The sequence below is a fragment of the Stenella coeruleoalba genome (assembly GCF_951394435.1).
Source record: "Stenella coeruleoalba genome assembly, chromosome: 1".
In the NCBI taxonomy this organism is placed as follows: Eukaryota; Metazoa; Chordata; class Mammalia; order Artiodactyla; family Delphinidae; genus Stenella; species Stenella coeruleoalba.
In genome coordinates, this window is record NC_137169.1 from 101,739,874 (window position 1) to 101,747,672 (window position 7,799).

The window sequence follows — 7,799 nt, forward strand, 5'->3', positions numbered from 1 at the left end:
AATTATATTATTTGTTCTAAAATTAGGTATTTTTTTCACTCAGTAATATCAAAGTCAGACATTATTTATTATGTCAGTGGTCACATACCCTGAAATACTCAGGTCAGATCAGATTTTTTTTTTTTTTTTGCGGTACGCGGGCCTCTCACGGTTGTGGCCTCTCCCGTTGTGGAGCACCGTCTCCGGATGCGCAGGCTCAGCGACCATGGCTCACGGGCCCAGCAGCTCCGCGGCATGTGGGATCTTCCCGGACCAGGGCACAAACCCGTGTCCCCTGCATTGGCAGGCGGACTCTCAACCACTGCGCCACCAGGGAAGCCCCCGAGACTCTGAGTTTTTAAAGGACTTTCAGAAATGTTTGAGATCTGAAAAAAAATTGTCTCTCAAATACCAAAAGAAAATTACATGTTTGATATGCTATGGAGTAGGGTAATGGGGTTCCAAAGGAAAAGTATTTAGAACATATGCAAGCCCTAAGCCAGCCTTGAACCTCCTGGGAATGATCTTCCACCTACTTTGTTCTTGGTCTATAGCTTGTTTATTGAGAGCACTGGCTGATAGAGTACAATGGAGAATAACAGAGAATTAGAACATTTAATGCTGAAAGCTACAGTGGAGACCATCTATTCAGGTTTTCAAACTGTGCCTCAGATACAGAAGGAAGGTTGAGGCACTGGGGCCCTGGTCTACCCTGCTCCTGTTTGTACCCCCATCTCCTACAACTCCCTGCCCTGACTGCTATCAGAACAGCTCCACTTGGATCTGTTTAATGTATTGGGATTTGTAAAGTTTTGTTTGGAAAACGAGTTCACTGCTTAGTATTAGAAAACCGCTGATCTATTCTGACTTCATCATTTTACTAATGAGTGCCCTGAGGCACAGCGAATTTAAATAAGTTATCCAAGGTCTCCCAAGTAGCTAAGAAAGCCAGGTGTTCTGAGTCTCAGTTCAAGACTCCTTCCTTAGGCAGAGACTGAGGAATCCCAGATACAAGAAAACAAGTTTATTCCAAAATCTGTCCCTGACCTTGTGTTGAGAAGGTGTTATTTCTGTCCTGGGAGGCATGTGGGCTTTGCTAGGGCAGCTGTGCATGGTTCCATCACCACCTCCCCATGTGCGCCTTTCCAGCCATGGACTTGGAGGAGATCTTTTTGAAGGGCTCAGAGAGCATCTGTGAAGCTAACCAGGGGAATAAAAATCATTTAATCTCATTTTTAGTACATGGGTTATCCTCCAATTCTCATCCCTTAAGAGAAAGTTCTTGTTTCCCATTGAAGAAAAACAAAGATTTAAAAAATTCCTATAAAAACAAAGATTTACAGCTTACAAGAAAACTAATAAGCAAAAATACAACAAAACCAGAAAGTATATAAAGAAGTAAAAGCGTGCATCTGTGGTGGCGAAGAACCACCATTGACTAAGTTTTGTTAGTCATCCAAACAGGCTATGTAACCCACACAGTAGCTGCTAGCCACATTGGCTTCTGAGCACTCGAAATGGGGCTGGTCCAAACTGAGATGCGCCGGAGGTGCAAAATATACACCAGAATCAAGATTTAATACGCAAAAAAACTTAAAGGAATGTAAAATCTCTCAATAATTATTTATTTTATTGATTCGTGTTGAAATAATATTTTGGATATATTGGGCTAAGTAAAGTGTATCATTAAAATTAATTTCACTTATTCTTTCTGCTGTTTTTAACGTGCCTACTAGAAAAATGTTAATTATGTATTTAAATATAATGCTTGTGTTATATTTCTATTTGGACAGCACTGGGCTGGAGGTAACTAATTCATGTCCATGGCAACTGAGCTGAGAAGGCTGGGGTTCTTTCCAGGAATAGCTTCCTCCCTGCATGGTCCTGGCCCGAAACTAAGGTCTCCATCAAAGAGCAGCTCCAGGCTCTTCACTCAGGCTCTCAAATTATGTGCCTTCAGGGAGTGGTCATTAAAATCATTTGCATCAGAAACCTGACTTAACCTGAAGATATGTCATTTAGCAGGTTTTCAGGGTTATGAGATAACAATCTAAAGGGCAAATTCCATTTAAGTTGATTTTCAAGTACTGCTTCTGTGGTGTCAAAGCAAAAACCTCCCTACAGTGAATTTCTACTTTCAAAGTAGGTGGTATTAGATCTGTTAAAAGCAGAAACATACTAAAACCTATGTTGCTCAGGACTTTACCTAACAGAAATCTCTGGAAGTTTTATTTTTTGTCATCTCTAAAACAAACCTTTAATCAGATAAATATTTTAGTCTCACGGGAGATGTCTTTCAAAAGAAATGCCTGACATAAAACAAAACTGAAGTGTTTTGTTGGTTTAGGATATACTTTCTCTTTTTTATAAAAGCGAAGTTTTGGTCTGTGAGAAATGAGAGGCACTACATTTAGAGCTGAAGTTTGGTTAACACTGAAAATTGCTAGAGCTCTGAAGAAAAGAACAATTATGAAGAGCGTGTTAGAGTTCTAAAAATAAACCAAACCCAAAACAAACAAATAAAGCACTTGCTTTTTTTTTTTTTTTTTTTAGCGGTATGCGGGGCTCTCACTGTTGTGGCCTCTCCCGTTGCGGAGCACAGGCTCCAGACGTGCAGGCTCAGCGGCCATGGCTCATGGGCCCAGCCGCTCCACGGCATGTGGGATCTTCCCGGACCAGGGCACGAACCCGTGTCCACTGCACCGGCAGGTGGACTCTCAACCACTGTGCCACCAGGGAAGCCCAGCACTTGCTTTTTTAAAAAGACAATATGATAGACATTCAAATTTGAAATGGACCCATGATAGGCTGAGTAATGGTCCTCAAAGATACAAACATCCTAATCCCTGGAGGCTGGAAATGTGACCTTATATTGCCAAAGGGACTTTGCAGGTGTGATTAAGGAAGGATCCTGACAGAGGGAGATTATCCTGGATTATCCAGGGAGGCCCTAAATGTAGTCACAAGTGTCCTTACAAGAGAAAAGTAGAGGGAGACTTGACTACAGAAGAGAAGGCACGAAGACCACAGACCACGAAGCAGAGACCTGAGTGATGTAACACAAGCCAGGGAATGTCAGCAGCCGCCAGAAGTTGGAAGGGGCAGGGAATAGATTCTCCCCTGGAGCCTCAAGAAGGAACAAGGCCTGCTGACACCTTGATTTTAGAACCATTAGACTCATTGCAGACTATGGCCTCCAGAACTGTAAGAGAGTAAACTTCTATTGTATTCAGTCACTACCTTTGTGGCAATGGGTAATGGCAGCAATAGGACCCTAATGCAGGACCCCAGTGACTTCACAAAATTAACCTAGAGGCTGAATTTTTTTCCCTTCAATCACATTAGTTTTTATAGGCTTAAAGCATGGAAAATAGAAATCTCTAAGATAAAGGTCTTGGGAGAACACAGATCAAAGGGTAAAGTGCTCTAAATGGCATTTGCCCTCTCATCTATCCTTAGCTTTTATCCCACTCTCTAGCCTTGGATTCTCCATCCCCTTGTCCTTTCTTGCCCTCCTTCTCCCAATATCCTCCACCCCAAGATTAGCAACCCATCCAGATGCAACTTCAGATGTACTTTTGTGTCTGACTTGCCAAACCTCTATAATGTTAACAGAAACATTCCAATTTTCCTTGTGAAATCATCTATGGTATAATAATAAATGTAACTACCAGCTCATGGTTTATAATAAATATTAATTCATTTATTCAGCAAATTCTTATTGAGTACCAACTATGCCCTAGGCACTATGTTAGATCCTGGCGGAACAGCAGGGAACAAGGTAGATGTGGTCCCTGCCTTCATTTACAGATTAGTAAAGGAGATGGATTACAGCAAGTAAACATATAAATACATAAAAGGACCAAGTGTGGTTAAATGCTGTGACAGAGACAAAGAGAGTACAGTGCCAGGGAATAACAGAGCTGGCCTGTCTTAGGAAATGGCATTTGTCTTGCAAAGAGCAGGGTGGGGGGAAGAGAGCATCCCACGTGGAGAGACAGCACCCAAGGACCCAGGTGGGGCAAGAGCTTAGTGTGTGTCAGAGATGCAAACAAACCCATTTGGGCAGAGCACAGCAGGAAGGGAGGACAAGAGCACAAATGAAGTTAGGTAGGCAGGGGACAGATGACCTAGAGATTCAAGGGTAATGGCAGACATCGCTGGTCCCTTTTCTCCTGGTGAACAGCCTGGAAGTATCAGGAGCTGGAAAGCCTCTAGCTAAGAAATATGCCAGTAATTGAAGCCTTACCAGTAGAGATGCATTCCTTTAAGTTTGGAAATTTTATCTGAATATCTTCCACCCTCCAGGAAGCATTTTAAACCATTATCAGTTAACACTTTGGTGGGAATTAGTTTCCTGGACTCCTTTCTTTGATTCAACATTTACCGCATGTCCTCTTGTGCCGCACAGCCCCGTTTGGGGTACTACACGGATATGAAGGATAGGAGAGAGCCTGGCCCTGCTCTCACGGAGCACAGTGGTAGTAAAGTGCTATGAGGGAAAATCGTAGGGAGCAAATGAGAGTGGCTCACAGCAGGCCCCAGACTGATCTGGGCAAAGGAAGAGGGCTTCAGGGAGGAAGTGGCACTTAAACAGGAAACTGAAGGATGAATAGGAGTTGGCCAGGTCAGTGTGTGTGTAGCGAGGAACTGAAGAGGAGTACTCCTGGTCTGTCTGGAGTCCTATGGAATTAGGACACTAGAAGAGCTGAGAGAAGTCCAGTGCGTAGAGATTGAAAGTGAGGATGGAAGAGAGAGGACTGCATGGGTAACCTTGGAGGCCCTGGTAAATGAATTTGGACTCTACTCTAAAAACAAAGAGAAGCTGTTAATGGGTCATAAGCAGAAGAGTTATAGGCTCAAGTTTGCATTTCAAAAAGATCACCCATGTTTTGGTGCAGAGAATGGGATTGGAGGTAAATAAGAGTGAAAGTGAAAGAACATTCAGAAGGCGATTGCTGGCTTTCAGGCAGGAAATGATGGTGACTTGGATGAGGATGAAGATTTCCTAACTGCAGAGCCTACTTAATCTTTGCATTTACATTTATTTACAATTTAGATTAAATATCAAGTCTTTATCAGTTATGTTGGTCAGATATTGAGTATGATTTTTATGCCTTTGCGAAGAAGTAGAGTATTATTTTTTATATAAGTGAAATTAATTTCAGTCTTAAGCCACATTCTTCTGGAATTTGTAAATTTGACTTCGGTCAATTTGCGGGGCGGGGGGCGGGAGGTTTCTCCACTTCTTCCTTGGTATGTATCTGAATTTGGGGAAGAAGGTATGCTGAGATCTTGTACAAAGTGGGTGTCGGGGGAACCAATCTTGTCTCCTTGATTGTGTTCTACTCTGAAATCCACTGACACATCCTTGGTCACATATCTCTCTTCTGCTCTAGAATCATGCTTGGTATGTAGGACCAATAGTTTCTTGTTGGATCGCGGGGACAGGTTCAAGAGATATTTAGAAGGAAAAAAATGATTGTATTTAATGATTCATATACACCGAGAGCGAAGCTTCAAGAATGACTTGTAGATTTTTTTTGCATTAGAAACTGGATGGTGCCTTTCAACGAGACAGGAAACTTGGGAGAGGAGCAGGTGCAGGGCAGTGGGCTGGAATCAAGTGGTCACTTTAGAACATGATGTGTTTAAAATACTCAAGATGAGATATTGAAGAAGTGATTGGTAATGGAGTCTGAAGCTTGGAAAACATCTGGGGTTGAGAAAATACACACACACACACACACACACACACACACACACACACACACACGGTGTTTTCAGTGTAAAACAGAAGGTAGTGGAAGCTTTGGGACACCATGAGATCCCCTGGAGAAAGAGAAAGAGTGTGGAGTAAAATAAGAAGAGGGCTTTGGAAAAAGTCTGAGGAATATTCAAAGATTGGGCAGAAGGAGAACTGGCAAAATATCCATGGAGGTAAGAGGAAAACAAGAATGGCATGAAACAAAAGTCTCAAGAAGAAAGTCTTTAAAGGTGGGAGTGGTGAACAATATTAAATGCTACTGTTGTTCAGTCAAGTAAGATGAAAACTGAAAAGTATCCTCTGGACTAAAAAGTCCTTGGTGATCCCAGAAAGAGCGATTCTAGGGTATGGAAAAAGCAAAAGCCAAATTGGTGTGAAGAGTCTACCGTGAACATGTGGGGCAGTCACTAGACACTTCAGAAGAGTCATGCCCTTGCAGGAGGCCTAAATTAGCCCTGCAGTAGGGGCTGCTCCAAACCCACTCCAACAAAGCTTAAGAAAAAGCTTCAAAAGGTCAAGCTAATGCACAAATAAATAAACTGCCTGCTAGGACAAAGGCTAACAAGCTTTAACTAAGACAGCAACATCCAGTGGTCAATAACAAAACTTCACAATTTATAGAATCCAATAAAAAATCATTTACACGCACCCCAATGTTCACGGCAGCACTGTTTACAATTGCCAAGACGTGGAAGCAACTTAAGTGTCCATCAACAGATGACTGGATAAAGAACAAGTGGTATATATGTGTATATATATATATATAATGGAATGTATATATATATAATAGAATATATATATAGTGGAATACTACTCAGCCATAAAAATGAATGAAATAATGCCATTTGCAGCAACATGCATGGACCTAGACATTATCATACTAAGTGAAGTAAATCAGACAAAGACAAATACCATATGATATCACTTATATGTGAAATCTAAAAAAAATGATACAAATGAACTTATTTACAAAACAGAAATAGACTCACAGACATAGAAAACAAACTCATCATTACCAAAAGGGAAAGGGGTGGGGAGAGATAAACTGGGAATTTGGAATTAACAGATACACACTGCTATATATAAAATAGATAAACAACAAGGACCTACTGTATAGCACAGGGAACTATAGCCAATATCTTATAATAACCTATAGTTGAAAATAATATGAAAAAGAGTATATATATATATATATATATAAAAAAAACATATATACATATAACTGAATCACTTTGTTGTATACCTGAAACATTGTAAATCAACTATACTTCCATTTTTAAAACCTCCTCCCAAATTAAAAATCACTATATATAAGAAGCAAGGAATTGGGACTTATAACCAGGAGAAAAAAATCAATCAATAGAAACAAACCCAGAAAGGAAGAGATAAGAGAATGAGCAGATTAGCAGACAAAGACTTCAAAATAGTTATTAGAAATATGGCCATGTATCGGGGAAAATATGACTACAACGAGAAGTGAAGATATAAAAAAGAATATATAAGCAATCATATTTCTTTTTCAGTAAGCACCACCGCCCCACAAAAAAAACTATAACCTGCCCTGCAGCCTCTTTTTTGCAAAAGATTTTATTTTTCTATAACTTTGTACTTTTGTTTCCTTGTATGGAAGTACTTTAAAATTGCCTTGGGGACTATATCATATGTAATTTTAAAAGGAAGTTTAAAGTGACCTTGATAGGTGCTGGGGAAGGAGGGAGGGAGGTGTGATTGTGATAGAATTCCAGATGCACTTTTGCCCTGAATTGACATTGTTTGTAGAAAGTACAAGACTTCCTGGTCTCTGAGCACAGAGCAGATGAGCACAGAACAGACTAGAGCTGCAGGGATGACCAGGTTGTGTGTTCTCCTGAACAGGCTGGTTCTCGGGTCCACCTGCCTATTGGTCCCTCTGACCTAAGGTCTAACAGTCCTGAGCCTTATTGTGGCAGAACTCTCATAAATGCTGGCCACATTGTCCTTTAACCATCCTTTGGGAGCTTTAAGAGTACTTTTAAAGGTATACTTAAAGTTAAAAGAAATATTACTTAAAAGG

General features: G+C 40.8%; 1 protein-coding gene across 1 annotated transcript in view; it reads left to right on the forward strand.

Moving 5' to 3' along the window:
* Positions 1-7,799, forward strand: part of SLC22A15 (solute carrier family 22 member 15) — a 177,311-nt gene that overhangs the window by 43,386 nt on the left and 126,126 nt on the right. The window lies entirely within an intron of this gene.